The 25,735-nt window shown below is 46.9% G+C and overlaps 1 pseudogene; it reads right to left on the bottom strand.

Moving 5' to 3' along the window:
* LOC149455382 (uncharacterized) overlaps positions 1 to 15,944 on the bottom strand; it is a 67,069-nt pseudogene extending 51,125 nt beyond the window's left edge.
* Between the last annotated feature and the right edge of the window lie 9,791 nt (positions 15,945 to 25,735).

Raw genomic sequence — 25,735 nt, 5'->3', positions numbered from 1 at the left:
ACTAGGGTTTAATGTGTCTGTTTACACTTCACCTGTATGTATGATCTTCTACAATAAACGACCAAACGGTATGGCTCAAACTTACAGTAACGGTGTTGTTGCAAAACATTATTTGCTAGAGAGTTGTGAAAAACCATCTGGGCAGTGTTATTCACAATCTCCCTGGTAGCCAAACATGACGGGTTTTGCAGAGTGATAATAGATGTATTATAACCATTTGCTTCAAGTCAACACTTTGATACATATATATTTAAATTTCCTCCATTGCAGTTAATCGTCGGAGCTAGAATTCCACCTGAAAATACATGAGAAAATGAAAGAAAACGTATTTTCAAGATGACAGTGAACATTTTTGTGAACAACAATCCTACATTTGCGCATGCAGCTTTGTTTTACTACGGGTTGGTGCACAATTTTTACCTTTGTACATAATGATGATAACATGCTTGAAATGTGACAGCTTTTAAATCTCCTGCATAATGCAGTAAAAAGGGGTTCAAAGCAGGGCCAGATTTTCTTACTGAAGCTGAGGAAAGACAATCTGTGGTGCGAAAAATACCACTCCTCTGCTAGGATCACCTTTTTTTCTACACAGAACTATATAGGTGGAATTAAAAAAGAGTGCCTACTGCCTGTTGTCAATCACAAGGAGACCTCAAACCTGATTTGGGACTAATCCCTCAGTTTACCAGTTAGACTCTGCCCAATGTCAGTGTTGCTAGGAGGCTAGAGTTGTAGCAGGTCCATCCATTGTGGTGAGCGTAAATCCATGTGGGGTCACCTGGTGGTCCCCTGTTGATCTGTTACTAATGGCACAAGCACCTGTTCACCTTTTGGTTTTCAAGCAACCCATATTTGAATAGGGATTACTAATATATTGGACATTAACTGGACTTTCTAGTGTTGTTTATTTATCACATTTTTGCACTTTTAAATGTGACAAACTGTTTAGTAACCTTACACTATAATATCAATGTGCAGCGCTAATAAAAATGTGTGTTATAATCAATGATGACCAGTGTGATTGTAAAAAAAAAAAAAGGAAACATCATAAAAAAGAGATAGGGAATATGTGACTACTCCAATGAAGAAACTAAATGGACAGTATAACAAATAACAAATATGTAAGTCCTCTAAATATCATAATAGTCCCAAAAATAGTGATGTGATCAAATCAACAAAATGTAGTGACTTCTGTGACTTCCACACTACACATCCACCATATTGCACTCACCAGAAGTAAGTAGCAAGCAAGCCCAGAGCAGAATGACACTAAGGGGTGTTCCTGCTTGTTCCTCCTGCCGGTGACCCGGTTGAAGTTGGGATCTCTCCAGAAGCCAGTGATACACCAAATGAACGATCAAAACTCCTCCTCCTCCTCCTCCTCCTCCTCCTCCTCCTCTCGCCATGGGGGAGATGGTGGCTGGTGTATTGGGGGCAGTGGTAGTGGAAAGCTCGGGTGGAGGGCAGGGGTGCTCTTGGTCAATGTCAGGCTCTTTCTGCAATTTTTGTGTTGCCTAGGGCAGCACAAAACCTAAATACACCACTGGGTGGAACAATTTCAGTCTTGTCTTTTCTAAAGTTCACAACTAGCTCATTAGTTTTTCCTGCATTCAAGGTTAAATTATTTAATGCACACAATGCCACAATCTTTCCTACCTCTGCTTTACAACACCATTGGTACAACTGACTACTGTGGTATTGTCAGCAAATTTTTTAATTCCGTTGAAATGATAGTATGGTGTACAGTCATAGGTGTAAAGTGCATAAAGAAGAGGGCTCAATACACATCCCTATGGAGCACCTACATTAAGTTAGGAGGGAGTGGCAGCAGCAAATATGCCACCCTGCTGCACAGTGTACAGAGACAGGCATACTTCTGAGAAAATCTTAAAGCCTTTTAGTTAAAACAAATCAGCACAAGGAACATTACTTACTATCAGTGTGATGCAGTGGTGTATTTCAGTTGTGTGCTGCCCTAGGCAAGAGTAAAGTCTGGTGCCCCCCCCCCCCCATGGGAAAGAGAGAGAGAGACAGACTCCAGCACTCACCTTCACAGCTCTCCAGAATTACACCCGTCGACCGCCCTTTGAGCCATGATCAGGAAGTCCTGATGTCTCCTTCTGCTCTGATCTCTCACAGTGATACAGGAGTCAGAGACCCTCAGTCACTGACTGCCGGAGGGCAGCGCCACCCCCTGAAAAATGCTGCCCTAGGCAAATGCCTTGTTTTCCTTTTTGTAAATACGCACCTGGTGTGATGTGCCCCTTCTGCTGCTTTCTCCCAGTTTACTATAAATCTTCCTTCTGTGATTACTCCTCCTTCACCCTCACAGCCATAAACTCGTGCTGCAGCAGGGGTTAGTATCACTGAGGGAGCTCTGACAGGCGCTGTCTATGCCCACCCTTTCCTCCCCTCCTCCATTATATATAACATGGCTTCTATAGAACCCTCCTAGTGTAGGATGTTAGGTAAATTCTATTTTTTGCCTCCTTCTGCAATCAAGAGAGCAGTGATAAGTTGTACTGGTCTGTTTAGGGTTTCACAGGATGGGAATTTGAATGCTTTCCCTGGCCTCTGGAAGAAGCTTCCCTGGAGTGGAGTGTCCAGTAGGGGTCTGGAAAGGAGATAAATAGTCTGAAGAACTGGAGCACTGAAGCACTGCAGAGCTGGGCACTTTTTCCCCAGGAGGGTTCCAGAGCCTGAGTGGCTACTGCCATCAGGCAGCCTATGGACTGTGTAGCTGTTCTAGAGGCCTCAGCAATGTCAGGGCTGAGAACCTAGATGGATCTGCTTAGAAGCTGATTGCAGGACCTTACCAGATGGGATTTGGACTGGAGAAGGACTGTCTCACTCACTGGATTGTGTCTGGAAGAAGCTGGAAGGTGGCAGCTGTCCTAGGGACTTGTGAGACCCTAAACTGATCCCTGTGACTGTGCATTGTTCTAGAAATCACACTGGCTACCAGTAATTGTGCATAGGTGCAAGGTAGCCAGATGCCAAAGAAATTTGTCTCGTGGTCTCCAGCTGTGAGGAATTACTTATGGAGAAGATTGTCTTAGTGCTATTCATTTTGGAGTATCCCATGCCCTAACCCCTCTCCTGTTTAAAGTTCTTTGAGCAATACATTTCCAATAAACATCCCCTAGGATGAGTTATTGGAGTTATTGGAACTGGGGTACATGGGCTGCTGCTTGTTTTGGTGGGCAGCCTCTGTTCTGTTCTGGCATTACCAGTGGCCCCTTTGGGGGTAGCATTACACTTCCATGAATGAGACCCGGTCTATGATTGAAGGACAGACCAATGAATGAAAGGTCCCCCTCCTCCATTCATAGGTCATTTTTCTTTCATAGAATTAATAGTACAGTTTCTAAGAAAGGTGGAGGAGAATGGAAAGGGCAGACATAGTTGGCACTCTTTTTTTCTGAATTTGTTTTGTTTATAGGCTTACATCAAGAACTGACGTGGTGACAAATTACATTGCATCAGATAATCAGTGTCCGTATATGAAGGCATAGTCAAACAATTAAACTGAAGTTAACATGCATTACACTGCAGTAGGTAAAGCGGGAATTGTCAGTCCTACATCTCACAGAAAGGGTATTCTGTCAGTCTATTATATGAATCTGATGTTCACCAGATTTCCAGTATCTTTTGTAGGCATAGTTGAGGGATAAGGATTGAGGAAAGGATAAAGGAAGAAAGAAGCATAGGTGGAAAGGGAGACAGGAAAGTAAAAAAATAGGGAGGGGGGAGGGGGAAATTAAAAGAACCAGGGACCAGAGAGGGTGGTTGAGGGGACATCTCCTGCCGTAAAAAAAAGTGTAGTATAAAAGAGCAATTTAGTACTGAAGCTAGTTGGCACTCTTGATGAGTCCCTTGGTTCTATTAACTAGTGGTTAGTATGTGATGTGTGTGGATGTGTGTGCTGGCTGAGCAGCTGCAGTGGAGACAGACAATATTGTCTTTTTATTTATGTGTGGTGGTGGTGGTAGTGGTTTTTACACTCTTTTGTTCTTTTTTACATATTTGAATTTTTTAATCGACGATAATGCCCTATACTATAAATAGCGCATGGTCCAAGTAGTAACTTCCTTTCAGGCTTCTGTCAGCATATGTTTGTGTTGGTGTTGATCCTTGGTTCTATTACCCCTGTACTGAAAGATTACAGCAGTGGGGGTGTGGGGATCAGAGGAGAAAGTTTTTAGCGAGGAGCCTCAGGCACGAGGGACACGTCACACTGTTAGTAAATAATGCCCCACCCCTTTTCATTTTTTTGCTAAACTTAGGTTTTAAAGTCCGGAAATAAGTATAACTGTTGAGAAGTTTTGTAAGAATGGTTCATCATTTGCCAGTGCAATTTCTTTAAAGAAGCCATTTGTAGCATGTGAGATAAAAGACATTCATTTTTAAAAATCCTTTGAATAACATTGTAATCACATCAGAAGTGTCTTAAGGCAATGCAAAATGGGATTTTTTTTTCTTTTTTTTTTTTTTTAAAGGGAAGTTCAAAAGCATCCTAACTTGCAAAATGCCGCCTTCTCTTGAAGTAAACCTGCTATGTGTAAGGCATGATTATAGTGATGTAGAGCAGGTTAAATCTTTACAATTAAAGAGTAATCCAAACATCATTTAAATTACTGCAACAATTACAGAGTAATCCACAGTAACAATAATACCCTTTTAGCTATCTCTGACACAGAGTGCAACCTATTAGGCTGCATGGAGTCTGGTCTGTGCCTGGATAGTACAGGAAATCACTGAACATGAATTGGCTCTAGATGAATTTTGAATACATTATTCTAGACAACGTACTTGGTAAAAATGTGTTACTTTGTCTAATTAGTGTGCCTTCCCATAACCAAAGGGATAGAATATCATTAATATGATTAATCCCTGTAGACAGTCATGCTAAGTGGTGGTAGCCATTCTCAGCTGTATAGATTAAGGGTCCATTCACACCAGAACACAGTGCAGGAAAAGCATATTTCTGTGCATGTTTGTACCGCACTGCCCTTGCTAGATGCCTGTGGGTGCCATTAGTTGTTAATGGCCCACCAAACACATGTAGCAAACGTAGCACGTTTGTGGCTACCAGAATGCCTGGCACCACTACTTTTTGCACATGGTAGTGGAAGGCAAAAATGTGTGCTGTCTAGTGTGAACCTGCCATTAGGAGTGTTGAGCATCTCTCTCTTTAGAAATGTTCTCTGTATCATAGTATTGATTTAAAAAAAAGGAAAAATAGGATACGTTATGGTGTGCTTTGGACACTTGTGATCCTGCCAGAACTTACAAGCTCTAAGACCTCTCTGAAAACTACACCGTAGTTAAATAATATGGCCTGCTCTAAGAAAGTTCAGAGTTTTTGATGAACAGAGCTGTATAGTGCAGTAGATTATGACTGGTTAAAAGTTCTACCCCTCTGCTCACCACACATACACACACCCCTAAGCTCTTGTTGACCATGTAACGCATACGTGTGGCAACAGAATGGGTGGGTCTTAAAACCCACATGCTGCACATACACTATATTGCCAAAAGTATTGGGACACATTGGATTCAGGTGTTCAAATCACCTCCATGTTTACAGGTGTATAAAATCAAGCCCCTAGGCATGCAGACTGCTTCTGAAAATATTTGTGAAAGAATGGGTCGCTCTCAGGAGCTCAGTGAATTCAAGCGTGGTACCGTGATAGGTTGTCACCTGTGCAATAAGTCCATCCTTGAAATGCCCTTGCTACTAAATATGCCACGGTCAACTGTTAGTGGTATTATAACAAAGCGGAAGCAACTTGGAACAATAGAAACTTAGCCACGAAGTGGTAGGCCATGTAAAATGACAGAGCGGGGTCAGCGCATGCCGAAAAGCACAGTGCGCAGAAGGCGCCAACTGTCTGCAGACTCAATAGCTAAAGACCTCTAAACTTTGTATGCCCTTCAGATAGGCACAACAAAAGTGCATACAGAGCTTCATGGAATGGGTTTCCATGGTCGAGCAGCTACATCCAAGCCTTACATCACCAAGTGCAATGCAAAGCATCGGATGCAGTAGTGTAAAGCACACCACCACTGGACTCTAGAGCAGTGGAGTTGTGTTCACTGGAGTGACGGATCATGCTTCTCTGTCTGGTAATCCGATGGATGTGTTTGGGTTTGGTGATTGCCAGGAGAACGATACTTGCCTGAGTGAATTGTACCAAGTGTAAAGTATGGTGGATGGGGAATTATGATATGGGGTTGTTTTTCAGGGGTTGGGCTTGGCCCCTTAGTTCCAGTGAAGGGAACTCTTTAGGCGTCCGCATTCCAAGACATTTTGGACAATTTCATGCTCCCAGCTTTGTGGAAACAGTTTGGGGGTGGCCCCTTCCTGTTCCAACATGACTGAACACCAGTGCACAAGTTTGGGGTGGAGGAACTTGACCGGCCTGCACAGAGTCCTGGCCTCAACCCGATAGAACACCTTTGGGATGAATTAAGAGTGGAGACTGCGAGCCAGGCCTTCTTGTCCGACATCAGTGCCTGACCTCACAAATGAGCTTCTGGAAGAATGGTCAAACATTCCTATAGACCAGGGGTGTCAAACTGCTGACCGTCAAGCTGTTGCGAAACTACAAGTTCCATCATGCCTCTGCCTTTGGGAGTCATGCTTGTAACTGTTAATCTTGGAATGCCTCATGGAACTTGTAGTTTGGCAACAGTTGGAGGGCCACCAGTTTGACACCTGTGCCATAAAAAAACTCCTAAACCTTGTGGACAGCCTTCCCAGAAGAGTTGAAGCTGTTGTAGCTGCAAAGGGCGGGCCACCTCAATATTGAACCCTATGGACTAAGACTGGGATGCTATTACAGTTCATGTGTGTAAAGGCAGGTATCCCAATACTTTTGGCAAAATAGTGTATGTCTCCATGGGGACCAAGGTTTCTGTGCTGTGAGAGTGCTCATTGTACCAAACACAGTTACTGGTCTCTGTTTATAATTGGGAGCCACCAGACAGGCTTCCCATCATGTGACCACTGTGAGAGTCAATCACAGTGATCAGTTGATCTGGAAGTCTGTCCCACCTCCCAGCGTTAAGACCCATTTAAAAGGTCATCGAGAAGCATCAGGAAGGATATAAGATTTTATTGCATACTTTACCTGCACTTGAGTAGGCGGTTGAATTACATGAGCAAGCAGTAGCAGTGGCATTACAAATCTCATCACTAGCACAAGTTTGATTGCAAGCTGCAGACACTATAAAGAGAAAGAAAAAAAATTGTATGAAAGGATATATTCCAAGACTTTTTATGATGCTTTGGTATCTTTTGATCACCAATAATAAACATAAGGTACAAAACAAATGTTAATATTAAGGAGTCTCTTACTCTGTCTGCCCTGACCATGCTTTCCAAAATGTTGTGATCTCTCTATATATCTGAGTAGGCGCATAGCAGAGGGTCCAGCCCTGGATGACAAAGAGTGGCCATTTATGAACAGATGTCTTGTCAAATATAAAAAGAGGCGATGAGACATCTTGGGACCCTTTAACAAGTCATGTGCTACCGGGACCTCCTGTTATCTTCAATATTGGGTCGATGATTGCATGTAATGCGTGTATTGCAAGAGCTTGATCAACCCTTTACTTTGCCACAGTTTATAGAAACTGCTGCCATCTTATAGACAACTCAGCAGCGAATAATCTGTGAACAAAAACTCACGTCTGTCTTCTGAGACCCTGTTATATCCCAAATGATTTTTTCACTTTTCCTTAACAGCCTACTTGCCAAAAACACAAGGCACATGTCACTTATTACTGCAGAGTGGGCAGAAAGAGATGAGACAGGAGGGCTTACCTACTGACTTTTAAAAAAAGTCACAATTTGCATAGGTGGTATAGAGCTGCTTAAGGCTAGGTTCACATCTATGCAGATGCCATTTGAGCCATTTCTGCATTGCGTTTTGTGTTGCGCTTTGCAATTTTTCACCTGCGTTCTATAGACTTCAATGGAAACGCTGCTGAAAAGTATGTATTGCATTTTTGCTGCATTTTTTTTATTTTTCTTGTTGCTAGGCAGATTTAAAATGCATCAAAAATGCAATGCATGCTTTTCTGCAGCATTTCCATTGAAGTCTATAGAACCAAAAACACAACTTTTTGCGTTAAAAAAAGTCCCTCACCCTTTCCAAAAAACGCACCGGGTGAAAACGTGGAGATGTGAACATGACCCATAAGAAATCGTGTTAAATGGACTGTACTGCATTCCTGCAAACTGCAAAATGCTGCAGAAAACGCTTATAACGTAGGGTTAAGGAAAGATAGAGTACATTGGAAACAGCTGATGGAATAAAGGAACCACTACTTTCTTTAGGTTTGGGTAGTGTAGAGAGAGATTAAAGTTTTTATTGCTGTCTATGCCCATGTTAGGGAGACTGACCCACTCTATTTGTCCTATTTATCATTGTCATTGAAAGTGAAAGTAAAATAAAATCCCAAATTTTGGGTTGACACCAGAACACTAATGGAAGGGAAACCTTTCAATAGGAACACAATTTCTGGTGACTATGGGATGGTGACTATGGGACAGGAAGTGAAAGGTAATCTTCCTTATGGGACACAAGTGGCAAAAAAAACTGACAAGTTGTAACCCTCCCTTACTCTATCCAAACTGGAAAAAAAGTTTTACATTAGTACTACTTAAATTTGCTTTGCTCTGTAATAGTTGACTGTTTTTGTGCCATAAACCAGAGTTTACTGTTGTCTTCAAGAACTGTGACCTTAAAGAGTATATAAACTCAAAAGTAAAAATGCAATATATTGCAGCTTATCAATTTTGTGATGCGGTGGCTGCATTCATTTTCTTTTTTTTAGCTTATTATCTCCTGGTAATCTGGCCATAAGTATATTATTTTTTTATGTCCAGCAAATGTGTCAAAGTGTTGAGACAAGCCATTTACCACTGACAGTGGTGCTTACTATGGTCAGCATTATTCATTTATGTCAATCCTTTACCACAAAAGACAAAAAAGCTGTTGCTGTAACTGCCCAAAAAGTGTGAGCTGGAATACAGCTTTAAAGTGATACTAAAGGCTTATTTTTTAAATAACATAAAGGTTATACTCGCCTGCTCTGTGTAACGATGATGTATTAAAAGGTTGCTCTCCTCTTCTGGCAGTCCTCACTGGTGTTGTCCACTTCTCTCTCCTTTGGGTGCCTCCTGTGCAAAGCCAGGTACTAAGAAGGCACCTGTGGGTGCGTGCTCACAAGCTGGGCTATGTGCGTCCCTAAACATGCACAGCACTGCTAAGCCACGCCCTCATCACAAGCGTTTGACTAACATTGGCAGGAGCCTATGGCTACACTGCCCTCAATGTCTCATGTGAAAGCAGAAAGTGAGGGAAGCAGTGCTGGAGCCATAAACTGCGATGGATCAGTGACATGGAGCCAGTGTCAAGGTCCTACCTTTTCCCTGAGGTTATGTTACTCCATGTGCTGGCGTCCATCTTGGATTCTGCTGTGCATGATGGGAATCCTTTTTATGTCTTTAGGTCTCTGAGGTCCACCCCCCAGAGGGGTATGGCTGATGACATATAAGCCTGTGGCCCGCACATGCTCTTTGCACTTGTGTCTTGTGTCTTGGTGTTACTATTACTCTGTTCTGACTCTCGTGACTCTCCTGGTATTCTGATTCGGCTTGTGACTTGACTATTCTTTGTATTCTCCTTTGAGCTGACCCTCTGTTGCTGAACCCGGCTTGTGACCTGTGATTCTTGTCTGCTGTCCTGTACTGTTTTGTCCTGTTGTTGTTGACCCCGGCTTGTCTGACTACTCTTTTGTTTCTTCCACCAGCTACACGCCATTGGCGGCGGCCATTACCGCAGCTGAGGTGTCTCGGGGGCCGCGACCTGGTTCCTGGCTGCATCAAGTCCATCCCCACCATCAGGGGCCCTGGTGAAGGGCAGCCTGGGACTTAGACTCCGCGCCCTGGGGGACTTCGGTCTGTGGGTGGTGGTTGTCGTCAGTCAGTGCGTTACATTGTTAGGCCTGCCTGTCCGTTCCTCTGCTCCTGCCCTGACATTACACAAGTGCCATGAACCCTGACGGTGCAGGCACGCCTTCACTCCCAACGCTAGTCGCCAGACTCGATCAACAGGATCACCTGTTGGATCAGTTCGCTCAGGCGTTGCAAACTCTGCTTGCACGCACTGCACACCTTGCTCCTGGTGCTATTAGGCCGGTAGTCACTCCGGTGGTCTCTCCCGCTGCTTCTCCGCCTATTGCGTCCACCACCTCGGTGGCTGCAGCAGCGGCACCCAGAGGTATGACTGGCTCTGCCCCTCTTCCACAGCGCTTTGGGGGTGAGCCGAGTCAGTGTCGTGGGTTCCTCAACCAGGTGGGTATTTATTTTGAATTAATACCCCACGCCTTCCCGTCTGAGAGGTCAAAGGTTGGGTTCCTAATTTCACTACTCTCAGACAAGGCCTTGGCCTGGGCAAATCCCTTATGGGAGAGGAACGACCCGGGGATTCAAGATTTTTCCGGTTTTGTCGATGCCTTCCGTAGGGTATTCGATGTTCCGCCTCGGCGGCCAAGCTGCTCATGACCATGCATCAGGGTTCACGGACCGTGGCCGAGTACGCCATAGAGTTTCGTACCCTGGCGGCAGAGGTCGGTTGGAGCAATGAGGCTCTGGTGGCTGCGTTTTCCCATGGTCTTTCTGACACACTGAAGGACGAGATTGCAGCTAAGGAACTGCCTGTGGAGCTGGAGGAGCTCATCTTTCCTGATCCTGATTGACACCAGGCTCAGGGAGAGGCCTTCACTCAAGGAACGCCTGCGGAGGCCTTCCAATCGACTGGCACCTGCGTTTTCTGTCCCACCCGTTCCTCCCTCTCCTCCCACGCCTCCTGGGGATGGATAGTCTGGTGGTGAGCCCATGCAGCTGGGGTTTGCTCGCCTTTCCGAGGGGGAGCGGGCCGCTCGGCGTCGGGAGGGTCGCTGCCTGTACTGTGGTCTTGGTGGGCACTTTCGGCAGTCCTGTCCGGTCCGTCCGGGAAACGCTCGCACCTGAGATCCTGTCGGGGACAGATCTAGGGTGGAGTCTCCTCGTCCCCGGTGTTCCGCAGAGATAAGCCACTGATCACCGTTGTCCTCTCTTGGGCGGAGGGCTCGGTGACGGCCCAGGCGTTGGTAGATTCTGGGGCCAGCGGGTTGTTTATGGACAGCTCGTTTGCTGCCCAGCACTTCATTCCCCTGCAGGCTCGAGTTACCCCATTGGTTCTCGAGGCGATAGATAGCAGGCCCCTGCAACCACCGCAGGTTACCCACGAGACTGTGCCAGTGGAAGTAGCTATTGGGGCTGTTCACAGGGAGTTGGCCTGTTTCCAGGTGATTTCTTCTCCGCACTATTCAGTGGTTTTGGGGTATCCCTGGCTCCAGATGCACAATCCAACCTTCAATTGGCAAACAGCCGAGATTCTCTCATGGTCTCCACAGTGTGGGGCCGGGTGCATCCGTGGGCCAGTTAAGGTGTTGTGTGCCTCCTCGGACTCTGCGTTGCCCTCTGATTATGGGGAGTACCAGGACGTGTTTGATAAGGTACGCGCTGGTGCCTTACCTGCTCATCGTCCTTACGACTGCGCCATATCCTTGCAACCCGGTGCCACTCCTCCGCGTGGCAGGGTGTATCCTCTCTCGGTTGCGGAGAATAAGGCCATGGAGGAATACGTTGCGGATGCGCTTTCCCGGGGGCACATTCGTAAGTCTACTTCCCCAGCAGGAGCGGGCTTTTTCTTTGTAAAGAAGAAGGGTGGTGAATTGAGGCCTTGCATCGATTATAGGGGTCTTAATCGAATCACCACTAAGAATGCCTACCCGATTCCCTTGATTACTGAGTTATTCGACCGCCTTAAGGGGGCAACAGTCTTTACCAAACTTGACCTTAGGGCGGCGTACAACCTCGTACGGATCAAACAGGGGGATGAGTGGAAGACCGCGTTTAACACCAGAACCGGTCACTACGAATACCTGGTGATGCCCTTCGGGTTGTGTAACGCGCCCGCAGTTTTTCAGGAATTCATAAATGATGTCCTTCGTGACTTGTTGCAGCAGTGCGTGGTAGTTTACTTGGATGACATCCTGGTTTACTCTGCCTCCATGGAGTCCCATATCCAGGATCTCAAGCAGGTGCTGCAACGATTACGTGAGAACGAACTTTTTTGTAAACTTGAGAAGTGCGAATTCCATCGATCCCAAGTTGCCTTTTTAGGCTACATCATTTCTGCGGAGGGATTCTCCATGGACCCTCAGAAGGTTTCGGCGGTTCTGCAGTGGCCTCGTCCCAATGGTCTTCGGCCCATTCAGCGTTTTTTGGGTTTTGCCAACTACTATCGGAAGTTCATCTGGAACTTCTCCACGCTGGCAAAGCCTCTCTCAGACCTAACCAAGAAGGGCAGTAATCCTCACGAGTGGCCACCCGAGGCCATCGTAGCGTTTGAGGCTCTGAAATCCGCCTTCGCGTCGGCTCCGATACTGTCTCATCCCAATCCTGGATTGCCCTTCGTCCTTGAGGTTGATGCATCCGAGACGGGAGTAGGCGCTCTCCTGTCTCAACGTCGGTCGCCCGATGGACCCCTACTTCCCTGTGGGTTCTACTCCAGGAAGCTTTCCTCTGCAGAGTGCAACTACCAGATTGGAGATAGGGAGTTGTTGGCAATCATTCTGGCTCTCAAGGAATGGAGGCACCTGCTCGAGGGCTCCGCGGTTCCGGTCCTCATTCTTACCGATCATAAGAACCTGACTTATCTTTCGGAGGCCAAAAGATTGACACCCCGCCAGGCCAGATGGGCTCTGTTCTTGTCACGCTTCAACTATGTGGTTTCTTATTTGCCTGGTTCCAAGAATGTCAGGGCTGATGCGTTATCACGGCAATACTCTGAGTTGTCCAGGGAAGACTCTGAGCCAATCTCTGTTATTCCTCCAGATCAGATCCTGGCCGCCATTCGCACCAGTCTGACCTCTCCTCTTGGGGAGCAGATTTTGGCGGCTCAATCTGATGCTCCTCCCGGGAAGCCGGAGGGTAGATGTTTTGTACCGGAGGGATTGCGCACCCGCCTGCTGCGTACCTACCATAACGCCAAAACTGCCGGGCATCCGGGGAAGAACCAGCTGTGTTGGGTCGTCTCTCGCTTATTCTGGTGGCCAACCCTCCGTGCCGACATTGCCTCTTATGTAGCGGCATGTTCGATCTGTGCCCAGAATAAGTCTCCACGTCATCTCCCTTTGGGTCTTCTGCAACCCATTCCCAATGGGGAGCGTCCTTGGTCACACCTAGGTATGGACTTTATTGTAGACCTCCCGGTGTCTCGGGGTCATACGGTCATCCTCATGATCGTCGATCGGTTTTCCAAGATGTGCATTGCATTCCACTCAAGAAATTACCAACAGCGCAAGAACTGGCCACGGTCTTTTCCAGGGAGATTTTTCGCCTGCATGGGTTGCCTAAGGTGATTGTCTCGGACCGCGGGAGTCAGTTCGTGTCCAGATTCTGGCGCGCCTTCTGCTCCCAGTTGGGTATTAGTCTCTCCTTTTCCTCAGCCTACCACCCGCCGTCCAATGGGGCTGCGGAGCGTTCCAATCAGGCCTTAGAACAATTCCTTTGATGTTATATTTCAGACCATCAGGACGATTGGGCCGATCTCCTGCCTTGGGCAGAGTTTGCTAGGAACTCGGCGGTCAACTCCTCCTCCGGGATGTCGCCCTTCATGGCCAACTATGGGTTCAAACCCGCAGTATTACCTGAGAGGTTCTCACCACAGGACATTCCGGCTGTGGAGAACCATCTTGCTGCCCTGCGTTCTTCATGGGGGCAGATCCAGAGGGCCTTGAGGGACTCAGCTCAGCGCCAAAAGTTCCAGGCTGATCGCAGACGGTTGCCCGCTCCTTCATACCAGGTCGGCGATCGGGTGTGGTTGTCTACTCGCAACCTCAATCTTCGGGTGCCCACATCCAAACTAGCTCCCCGTTTTGTCGGTCCTTTCCGTATTCTCCGCAAAGTGAATCCGGTGGCCTATGCCCTTGCCCTTCCGTCTGGGATGCAGATCTCCAATATCTTTCATTTTTCCCTGTTGAAACCTCTGATCTGCAATCGCTTCACTACCTCTCTGCCTCGGCCCCGTCCTGTCCGGGTTGACGGTCATGAGGAGTATGAGGTGAGCCGGATCCTGGACTCTCGATTGGTGCGCGGTCGATTACAGTTCCTGGTTCATTGGCGCGGTTATGGTCCTGAGGAGCGTTCCTGGGTTCCTTCCGCGGATGTCCATGCTCCTGCCCTCCTCCGCGCTTTTCATACCCGCTTTCCTCAGAAACCTTTTGTTGAGCCGCGGAGGGGGAGGGGCCCTTGAGGAGGAGGTACTGTCAAGGTCCTACCTTTTCCCTGAGGTTATGTTACTCCATGTGCTGGCGTCCATCTTGGATTCTGCTGTGCATGATGGGAATCCTTTTTATGTCTTTAGGTCTCTGAGGTCCACCCCCCAGAGGGGTGTGGCTGATGACATATAAGCCTGTGGCCCGCACATGCTCTTTGCACTTGTGTCTTGTGTCTTTGTGTTACTATTACTCTGTTCTGACTCTCGTGACTCTCCTGGTATTCTGATTCGGCTTGTGACTTGACTATTCTTTGTATTCTCCTTTGATCTGACCCTCTGTTGCTGAACCCGGCTTGTGACCTGTGATTCTCGTCTGCTGTCCTGTACTGTTTTGTCCTGTTGTTGTTGACCCCGGCTTGTCTGACTACTCTTTTGTTTCTTCCACCAGCTACACGCCATTGGCGGCGGCCATTACCACAGCTGAGGTGTCTCGGGGGCCGCGACCTGGTTCCTGGCTGCGTCAAGTCCATCCCCACCATCAGGGGCCCTGGTGAAGGGCAGCCTGGGACTTAGACGCGGAGTCCTGGGGGACTTCGGTCTGTGGGTGGTGGTTGTCGTCAGCAGCCAGTGCGTTACATTGTTAGGCCTGCCTGTCCGTTCCTCTGCTCCTGCCCTGACAGCCAGGTAAGGGGGGTAGGACAGGTAGTTGGGCTTTTTTACCTTAAAGTGGTTGTAAAGGCTGAAGGTTTTTTACCATCATGCATTGTATGCATGAAGGTAAAAAACCTTCTGTGTGCAGCAGCTCCCCCAGCACCCTCAATACTTACCTGAGCCTCATTGTGATCCAGCTATATGAATGACAGCTTCGGCTGTGACGAGTCTCCTCCTCCATTCAGCCAATGAGGAGAGAGAGAGAGAGGGAGGAGTCAATCCATGGCTCCATGTGGGATTGGACACACGAAGCAGTGGGTGCCCCCATAGCAAGCTGCTTGCTGCGGGGGCACCCAACAGACAGGAGGTGCCAGGAGAACCTGTGAGGGACCTGAGAAGTGGAGGATTCAGGCTGTTCTGTGCAAAACCACTGCACACAGTAGGTAAGTATAGACATGTTTGTTATGTTACGAATAAAAATGAAGCTTTAAGGTAGAGAATGCATTAAGGTAAAAACATTTACTCTTGGTTCACACTAGTACCATTATGCAGGCCGCGGCACGGCAGCCCATTCATTTGACCCACACCTTTATAGCAGCTTGTTTGGCCATTGCCAGAAAGTGAAAATCCCCACATCTTCTCTCTATTTTGGAGGTTATTACCACACTAAGTAATCACTGCTTTCTGGAATTCATGCGCACTAAAGAGCAACTTCAAATTCCAAATGTTCTAACTGGTATTCATGGTTTACCGTTCAAAGAAGCTTAGCTATTGTTTAGTTTTGTTTAGTTAAATCAAAATATGTCCAGCCAAAACAATTTTTCCTTAGTTTTAGTTAGAGTAGGGGATGGGTTAGAACCTCTGTCAAGTTTTGACTTGTAGGAAGAAGCATTACTTACCCAATGTGAAACCACAAAATACAATGCAGAGTCCTAGAAAGATCTTCATTATGATGAGGTGACCTAATGGATATGGAAGATGATTAAGGCACCAATATCTGTCTCAATTATTATTTAAAGTGTATTTTTGATCTTGCAGCCTAATTGGGATAATACCTATTTTATATTGATCACATTGTAAATGTCCCCATTAACACAGCATACCTTAAAAAAAAAAAACTGCTGTTTACATTTTTAAGCGCTTTTACTTGCCTAAAATTTCTACCCTGCTTTTCCTTGCTTTGTAATAGTTAGGAACAGCTGTGGAGTTATGTTTAACACTATCAACCCTGTCTGTGCTGTGCTGGCAGATCTCATTATCAGAAAAATAGATTTAACCACCATCTGGTCTAACAAAGAGTTACAGATCTCTAGATTTGGGTTCTACATTATATGTTAATTCACATAAAAAACTGTTCCTCACTCTGTCCCTCGTCTTCACATTACCATCTTGTCTAAGCAATAGAAACTGCCTATAGAAGGGTCTCATAAAGAAAAGCAAAAACAGGGCGCACTCTCGTCATACATTATTGTGGTGAAACACGAGTTTATTTAAAAGCATAAAAGTGCATACTCACAAACCAAAGGGGATTAAAACAGAGATAAAGAGTCAGTGGTGATGTTCCAAAGTAACGGTAGACCCTGACTGAGGTAGGATAACGCGCTTCAGGAGAGATACTCCCTTCTTCAGAGCTCTGAAGAAGGGAATATGTCTCCCGAAATGCGTTAGCCTACCTCAATAAGGGTCTACTGTTACTTTGGACCGTCACCACTGACTCTTTATCTCTGTTTTAATCTCCTTTGGTTTGTGAGTATGCTTTTAAATAAACTTGTGTTTCACCACGGTAATGCATGAAGAGAGTGCACCCTGTTTTTCCTTTTCTTTACCAGTACCAAGATTTCCCAAACTTCTAAGGGCTGCACCTCAATGAATGACAGTTACAGTACCCCTAGTCAGCATGAAGATTTGAGCGCTGGTTTAGTTTTTTTTTGATAGAAGGGTCTCATGTATTGCTCTGCTCCAAAAAAAAAAAAGAAATATAGAAAACATGGTTTTAAAAATAATTGTTAAGTATGCTGCGAGAATGGGAACACATACCAAACATACAGTGGGGTGTTTTCATATTTGTCCGCCATGATGGAAATAGACTTTAAGCAACTAATGGCTTATGGTCCATTTTCTACATATGCATCATAAAACAAACCAAATATTCATTTTAAGGTACTGATCCTTTAATATTAATTTACTGTACATTTGACTGTGTTCAAAACCGTCATAAAGATAAATGTATATATTCTACATCTCTATTATGTGAATTATGCCATTGCTATACTCTGTAAATCATTTATGTCTTTGGTGCAAGACTTGCCTAAGCAGCTGTTTGTGAAATCCACATGAATAATAACAGTAGTTGGGTAGACAGATGACAGATGCAATTTACTATAAACATTTTAGAGTCTGAAAATAATTGAATTTGAGGTGTTATACACGTTTAGCATGCTTTTATGTTAATTTTGTTATGTTGGAGAAAAACACCTAGTTTGTCACTGAAAAATGACACTAATGATATTATCTGGATACTAAACTGAAATGGCATCCTGAGAAAAAAATCTAGTGTAGTTAAAGGTTCTGATTTACTGTGAGGATACTGATATTCTGACTATGAAATCTGTGATTGCGAATAAATGGTCAGAAAAAAAAGAATATAGTAAATTGCAAGCATAAATCCTCCTGGCTTGGAGGTAAACCCATGTATACCCCTCCACTGGTACGTTTTTGCTTTCAGTTTGTGGCATAGTACAAACACATTTCTAAAATTGAATGAGTATTGAAAAGCTGAAAACATTTTAACTATGTAATGTGATTTTTATTTATTTTACATTTTTGTAGTCTCTTGTATTATTATGCTAATGTATTCCTTGTTTAATAATTTGTGACCAACTCTGAGTTCTCGAGGAAGCTAATTGCGAAACGTGTTGACTAGAGATGAGCGAATTATTCAAAAATTTGATTCGCCGAATTCGCGGAATAAATTCGATTCGAGGCGAATATATTCGCTGCGAATTTAACTTATAAAAAGGGTGTTTCTAGGCTTCAGAGAGCCTTTATATTAGTGCAGAACACTGTACCTTTAATTTAAATGCCCTTGGAGTCTGCTGGGGAAGAGAAATAATACTGTCAGTCAGTATGACATGCAGATGAGTGCCGTTGATCTTAGAATCACCGCACACTTCACTCATTTGGGCAGTCACGGGGCCAAAACCAGAGTGTGGAGCCACAGTGTGGCGGTGGAGGCAGCAGCAATGGGAGGCCATACAGCACCCTATGACATAATGGAACCCACCAGCAGTGTGAGGAGACCTGAAAGTGGCACATGGCAGACTGTGGCGATGGAGACAGCAGCAATGGGAGGCCGTACAGGGACCCATGACACACTCTGGACCTGGCAGCAGCATGAGGAGGCGGTACAGGGGCCCATGGCAGATTACGGGCCTATCAGCAGCATGAGGAGGCGGTACAGGGGCCCATGGCAGAGTGGCGGAGCGTAAGCAGCTAAAATTGAAGGCCATACAGAGGCCTATGTTAAAAAGTCCCCCCAGCAGCAGCGTGGGGAGACGACTATCAAGAGTCCAATGGCAGAGTGGCGGAGCAGAAGCAGCTTCAATTGAAGGCCATACACAGGCCTAGGTTAAAAAGCGGAAGCCATCAGCAGCGTGAGCAGACGACAGAGACACATGGCGCAGGGTGGCGGTGGAGGCAGCAGCAATGGAAGGCCATACAGCACCCTATCACAAAATGGAACCCACCAACAGTGTAAGGAGACCTGAAAGTGGCACATGGCGCAGGGTGGCGGTGGAGGCAGCAGCAATGGAAGGCCATACAGCACCCGATCATAAAATGGAACCCACCAACAGTGTAAGGAGACCTGAAAGTGGCACATGGCGCAGGGTGGCGGTGGAGGCAGCAGTATTCGGAAGACATACACAGGACTAGTTTAAAAAGCGGAAGCCGTCAGCAGCGTGAGCAGACGACAGAGGCACATGGCGCAGGGTGGCGGTGGAGGCAGCAGTATTCGGAAGCCATACACAGGCCTAGGTTAAAAAGCGGAAGCCGTCAGCAGCGTGAGCAGACGACAGAGACACATGGCGCAGGGTGGCGGTGGATGCAGCAGTATTCGGAAGCCAAACACAGGCCTCGGTTAAAAAGCGGAAGCCGTCAGCAGCGTGAGCAGATGACAGAGGCACATGGCGCAGGGTGGCGGTGGAGGCAGCAGCAATGGAAGGCCATACAGCACCCGATCACAAAATGGAACCCACCAACAGTGTAAGGAGACCTGAAAGTGGCACATGGCGCAGGGTGGCGGTGGAGGCAGCAGTATTCGGAAGCCAAACACAGGCCTCGGTTAAAAAGCGGAAGCCGTCAGCAGCGTGAGCAGACGACAGAGACACATGGCGCAGGGTGGCGGTGGATGCAGCAGTATTTGGAAGCCAAACACAGGCCTCGGTTAAAAAGCGGAAGCCGTCAGCAGCGTGAGCAGACGACAGAGACACATGGCGCAGGGTGGCGGTGGATGCAGCAGTATTCGGAAGCCAAACACAGGCCTCGGTTAAAAAGCGGAAGCCGTCAGCAGCGTGAGCAGACGACAGAGGCACATGGCGCAGGGTGGCGGTGGAGGCAGCAGTATTCGGAAGCCATACACAGGCCTAGGTTTAAAACTGGAACCCAGCAGCGTGAGCAGACGACAAAGACGCACATGGCAGAGGATGGATCTGGCAGCAGTATGAGAAGGCGGTACAGGGGCCCGTGGCATAGTGTTGTGATGGGGGCTACAGCAACTGGATGCCAGAAAGTGGCCGATAGGGCTATATACTGCATGGAATTATAAAGTTGTAAAGACAGCGGCCTATTTGTCCCTAATAACATGTTTGGGGCATGATTCATGGCGGATTTAGTCAGTTGTGTCAGGAACTGGTGGTTTGAAATCCAGACTAATCCACGCCTGATTCATTTTCACAAACGTGAGTCTCTCCACACTTTGGGTGGACAGTCGTGTCCTCCGCAGAGTTACAATACCTCCTGCCGCACTAAACACGCGCTCCGATGCCACGCTACTGGCCGGGCATGACAGCCTTTCAAGGGCAAATTCAGCTAGTTGGGGCCAAAGGTCAAGTTTCGTTGCCCAGTAGTCAAGGGGATTGTCTACCTCGGTTGGCAGGGTGCTGTCCAAGTAGGCCCAAGCCTGTTGTTTGAGCTCCTGCTCCAGGTCCACCTGATGCTGCTGCTGCTGCGGCTAGTTAGTAGTTTCCTCACTGCGCTGGTGAAGAAAGCTACTCATCATCAACTGCAGACTGAGGCAGCCGCTGCTGGTGGAGCTGCCACTGCTCCTACCACCCCACCCCTCCCCTGCTGCCATGGCAGCGGAACGCGAGCGCACAGGGCCCACAGTGTCTGAGGATGGACGTTGGCGCAGAAAGGCAGAAACCAACTGACTATATAGGTGGTTTTTATAGTACTTTATTTTGGCCTCCCTCTCAGCAGGTGTGAAAAAGGCCACCATTTTTGAACGGTAGCGAGGGTCCAACAAGGTGGACAGCCAAAAGTCATCCCTCTGTCTGATGGTTATTATTCGGCTGTCGCTACGCAAGCAAGCGAGCATGCTATGGGCCATTTGTGCCAAGGAATGCGAGGGACTCCCTGCCTCCATCTCCACAGCATACTGCCACGGTGTGTCTGGGTCCTCTGTCTCCTCCTCCTCCTCTACCAGATGCTCCTGCTCCTCCACTCCTGTCCGCTGAGTGGAAAAACCACCCATTTCACTCAATAATTCCTGAGCACCAATGTCCTCCTCTACCTCCTCCTCTTCTTCCTGTCCTGCCCCCACAGGGGTCATGTGGTGTTGAGATCTGTGCGCCACGTCTACCGCACCCTGACCAGCCATTGTTAACAGCATTTGTTCCAGGACGTGCAACAGAGGAATGACGTCGTTCATCCCATAGTCCTGCCGACTCACGAATAGCGTGGCCTCCTCAAAGGGCCTGAGCAAGCGGCAGGTGTCACGCATGAGCTGCCAATGGCTGACATCGAAGTTACACAGGGGAGTACCTTTTATCCGCTTGTAACATCAGGAAATCGGTGATGGCCTTTCGCTGTTCGTAAAGGCGGTCTAACATATGTAGGGTTGAATTCCACCTTGTTGCAACGTCGCAGATCAGGCGGTGCTGTGGAATTCCGTTCTGCCGCTGCAGCTCAAGGAGGGTGTGCTTTGCGGTGTAGGAATGGCTGAAATGCATGCAAAGTTTACGTGACATTTTAAGGATGTCTTGCAGTGGGATGGTGGATTTTAGGAACCGCTTGACAACCAGATTGAACACGTGAGCCATGCATGGCGCATGGCACAACCTTCCTTGACGCAGAGCAGACACCATGTTCTTTCCGTTGTCGGTCAACATGGTTCCGATTTTCAGTTTGCGCGGAGACAGCCATCTGTCGATTTCTCTGTTCATTACACTCAGAAGTTCCTCCCCTGTGTGACTACGTTCGCCAAGGCATACCAGGTGCAGCACAGCGTGACACCGTTGCGCCCTGCACATGTGATATGCCGGTCGGGTAATGGGACTTGGCACGGGGGTGGCGGCTGAGGACACGGCGGAAGAAGAGGTGGTAGAGGCGGACATCTTTGCTGGACCAAGGACGTGCAAACGTGGAGGCAAAAGCGGCGTGACCTGTCCAAGTTGCTGGTGCGGCTGTGCCGGCACCACGTTCACCCAGTGGGCCGTAAATGACATGTACTGTCCCTGACCGTAGTTACTGCTCCACACGTCGGCGCTGCCGTGCACTTTGGCAGAGACCGACATGCTCAAAGACTGGCCCACCATCTCTTCTACATGTGAATGCAGGGCTGGCACTGCCTTTTTGGCGAAGAAATGCCGGCTTGGCACTCTCCACCGCGGCTCGGCACAAGCCATCCTTTCTCGGAAAGGTGCTGAGTCCACCACTTGGAAAGGGAGGGACTGCAGCACCAGCAACTTGGACAGGAGGACGTTCAGCTTCTGCACCGTCGGGTGCGTGCTCGCAAACTGTTGTCTCTTGGAAACGGATTCCAAGAAAGACTGCTGACGGAATCCGTGAAGAGGAGTAGCAGGAGAAGGAGCATCTGAACGAGCGGAAGATGCCAACGAGCGACAACTCCCCTCAGCAGAGGTGTTGGAGCCTTGACTGGCTGATAGAGGGCGATTGACGTCGGGTGACGGAGCAAGTAACGGAGCGGGTGATGGAGCGGGGGCTGGGGCAGGCAGAACCGCCGTATCTTTATCACGGTTTTCCCTGGCCACCGAATGGCGACGCTGCATATGCTGGCGCAACGCTGGGCCCCCTGGCCACGCTTGACTTTCTGGCCACATAGTCGACATACGGCTACGTTTACTTCCTCGGGCGGCTTGACGAAAAATTGCCACACCGCCGAGTAGGAAACTTTGCCCCCGCTACTCCTCACTGGCTGACTGCTACTTCCTCCGTGCACACCGGCACCACTACTGGCCGTGGTGGTAGGCTGCAGTGGAGCTGGTGCTCTACTCCATGGCCGTTTGCCTCCACTGACACTGCTGCGACCCTGCTGCCTCCTGGGCAACCCACCGACTGTTTTGCTCGCTGGCAAGCTGGCACCCTCTTCTCCTGATGATGCAAAAGCAATAGCCTGATGATGATGAGGCTGCCAAGTGCGATCAGCCTCATCATCATCAATTAGGGTCTCCGCCTCACTACTAGCCCCCTCGGCTGCGTGTGGGTCAGGAGACAGACCTGTCTCTAGACCGGCTACCGAGCCACTCTCCTCGCCAGTACTTCTTTGCCTGGCTGCTGAAGAGGCGGATGTCTCCCCCCGTTCCTGACCGCCCTCTGTTAGCTCTTCCTCACTGTACAGTGGGGCTGAGCCCACAGCATGCGATACTTCGCTTGGTGAGGGAACACCAAAGGACAGGGGCAGGTAGAGGACACGTGATTTCAGTGGGCTTGCTCCCGGGCCATGCCAACTAACGGTTGTGTCTGATGTACCCACCGACCGTTGGCTGTAGGTGTCAGAGGTGACCTGGGAAGAGGAAGACGACCGAGTCAACCAATCGATGACGGCAGGGTTGTCGGTGGAGACACGACCGCTGGATGACACCGTGAGCACTGGCCTCTGGCTGCGACTAGTGCTGCCTCGACCCCTTCCTCTGCTGCCACGTCTGTTCGCTCCTAAAACATTGCCTCCTCTGCCACTCCTCTGCGTGTTGTCTGACATACTCTTTAATTCAATAAGCACCCCAAAAATAAAACCGGATTTAACTCTTTGAACGTACAATAGTGGTTGTGAAGCAGAAAGTCAGTTTATTTTGCACAATCGGTCAATTGCAGCTTGCCGTTGGCTGGAAACTGTACGTTTATGTCACTGGAATGCACTAATCACCCAAAAAATATTACCGCCAGCCGGCGTGTAAATGGATGTAACTCTTTGAACGTACAATAGTGGTTGTGAAGCAGAAAGTAACGATTCTGTGTCCCTGAGTAACGATTCTGTGTCCCTGAGTAACGATTCTGTGTCCCTGAGTAACGATTCTGTGTCCCTGAGTAACGATTCTGTGGCCCTAAAGTCTCTGTGGCCCTAACTCTGTCCCTTAATGCACACAAGTCTGTCTCTCTTGAATGACCGGAGGCTAATGGAGAATTCTAAGATGGCCGCGATTTATAGCTCCACCATTACACAGTGCTGGCTGGCTGGCTGCTGATTGGCTAATGCGATCACATGTCATGAATGAATGCATTATGGGTCAGCGCGCCTTGTCTGCGCGCCTTCCCAGAGATCCCCGCTCCGTCACCACACATGTCGCCGCCATTTTTGGAAAAATTTGATTCGTGCACCCGAAGTTTGCTAATTTTCGGATTCGTCGCGAATCGAATTTTTCCAAATCTTCGAAACGAATTCCACTTCGTCATGTTCGATTCGCTCATCTCTAGTGTTGACCCTAACCACTTCTACTCTACTGCTTAAATCAAGTATATATCTACACTTAAACAAATGCTTTGGACCCACCTGGGCCACAATACAAGTGTCTGATATATAACAATATATATATATAAATCATACCTAAGCAGAGACGGCCAGTTGTTGGCTGTCAGAGTCATTGATAAACTGCATGCTGCAATACTCTATGTCAATGCAATGGGGCATTTAATTTTTATCTAATACTTTATTTATGTAATAATAAAATATTGTTATTATATATATTTTATATTGAGTAGTTCGTTTTGGCACCCATAAAGTCCCATGTATGTGGTTAAAGGTGCTGTTGTTGAGTTAATTAGTGATGTGGTACTAATGATTACCTATCAATCAGATTTAGCTTGTGGCTTACATTTCAGTTGAAATGCTTTTAATATGCTTCTGAATTCCTCCAACTTACATTTGCATTCACACAGAGCTGTATGGGAAAGCAAAAGCAAACGAATGCTCATGTATACAAACCCAAGAGTATATTTATAAAGCAGTGATTGTGCCATTCACCAAACATTCACTGCAGATGAATTAATCATCACCAGGAAGATTCAATCCAGCCTGCAATTTTGATCAGTATTAAATTAATTTGCTTCTAAAAGCACAAACATTTAAGGTATAATTATAAAGCAGTAAATGTTTGGTGAATGTCACATTTACTGCTTTATAAATATACCGTAAGTGTTAGTTTATGCCTTTAGAAGCAGATTCATTTAATACTGATCAAAATTGCAGGCTAGATCTTTGTGAACTGTATTTTTTCTACAATTTTTTAAGTATCACTACTAACCCTTGGGTTAACACACAAATATTTTATTATGGAATAAAATTGAGAGATCTCCTAAAATGATCCAAGGTCATGTTCCCCTTGCTAGGTACGTCATAGAAATTAATTAGGAATGGAACAGTACCTGAAAAAAATAAAAATAAAATAAAACAGTATACGTATAGCACTTTGATTTGCCATTCCTAGATACCCATTTGGCAGTAGGTAAAAAAAGAAATATTAGCATACTTACGGCAATTATGTCCAAATAATCAGGGACTGTGACCGGCTTCCTTGAACTTGGTGTCGTTAACACAAATGCCTAAAGTTAGTTGTCGGTCAAGTTTTGTTACCTTGTAGAATCTGGTGCTTGCTAACTCTGAGTATGAGTAATCTGCCTCTGATATACAGGTCCAGAAAGAATGCTTTGCGGCTTTCTTCCAAAAAAAAAGGACTTGGGCGCAGCCAGGTGTCCTTATACTTTGAAACATTTGATGTAAGGTTAGAGAGTCATGTGGCCATTCCACTATGATACTGTACTTAGCCTAAAGCTGTCCAGACTGAATGTTTTTTTTAATGTTTTTCTATTCTTTTTTATTGTATCTTTCTCTGGGGTATATTATCTTTGTAACGTGCAGGACGCATACAGGCTTACACTAATTTCTTATTTTTCAGAGCTGAGAGCTTGGTGCTTGTAGTTTTTTTTGGTGCCGCTGGTTCAGTGGCAAAGTTAGTATGTAGCTGAACAGGGTTGGTATTAGGAGTTTTAAGTTACATGCTAAGGGCTTACTTTAAAGGTTAATGGTTGGGGGTGTACGTTAGCATAGCAATTGGAACCTTGTGCCAATAACTACCAGCACAAGGTTCTCTACTCTATAAACAAATAAATGAGAGATTGTATGTACACAGGCAATGTTGCTGAAGATTACTTCTCTACATGAATTCATGGCTTCTTAACAAGGTGGCCGTATGTAAAAGGTATCGGGAACTAGAATCAGTGGTCAA

Source organism: Staurois parvus, unplaced genomic scaffold (assembly GCF_062004578.1).
Source record: "Staurois parvus isolate SC_StPar_1 unplaced genomic scaffold, SC_StPar_1.0 ptg000394l, whole genome shotgun sequence".
In the NCBI taxonomy this organism is placed as follows: domain Eukaryota; kingdom Metazoa; phylum Chordata; class Amphibia; order Anura; family Ranidae; genus Staurois; species Staurois parvus.
Note: the sequence above shows the minus strand (reverse complement) of the source record. Positions and strands in the feature narration are given on the sequence as shown.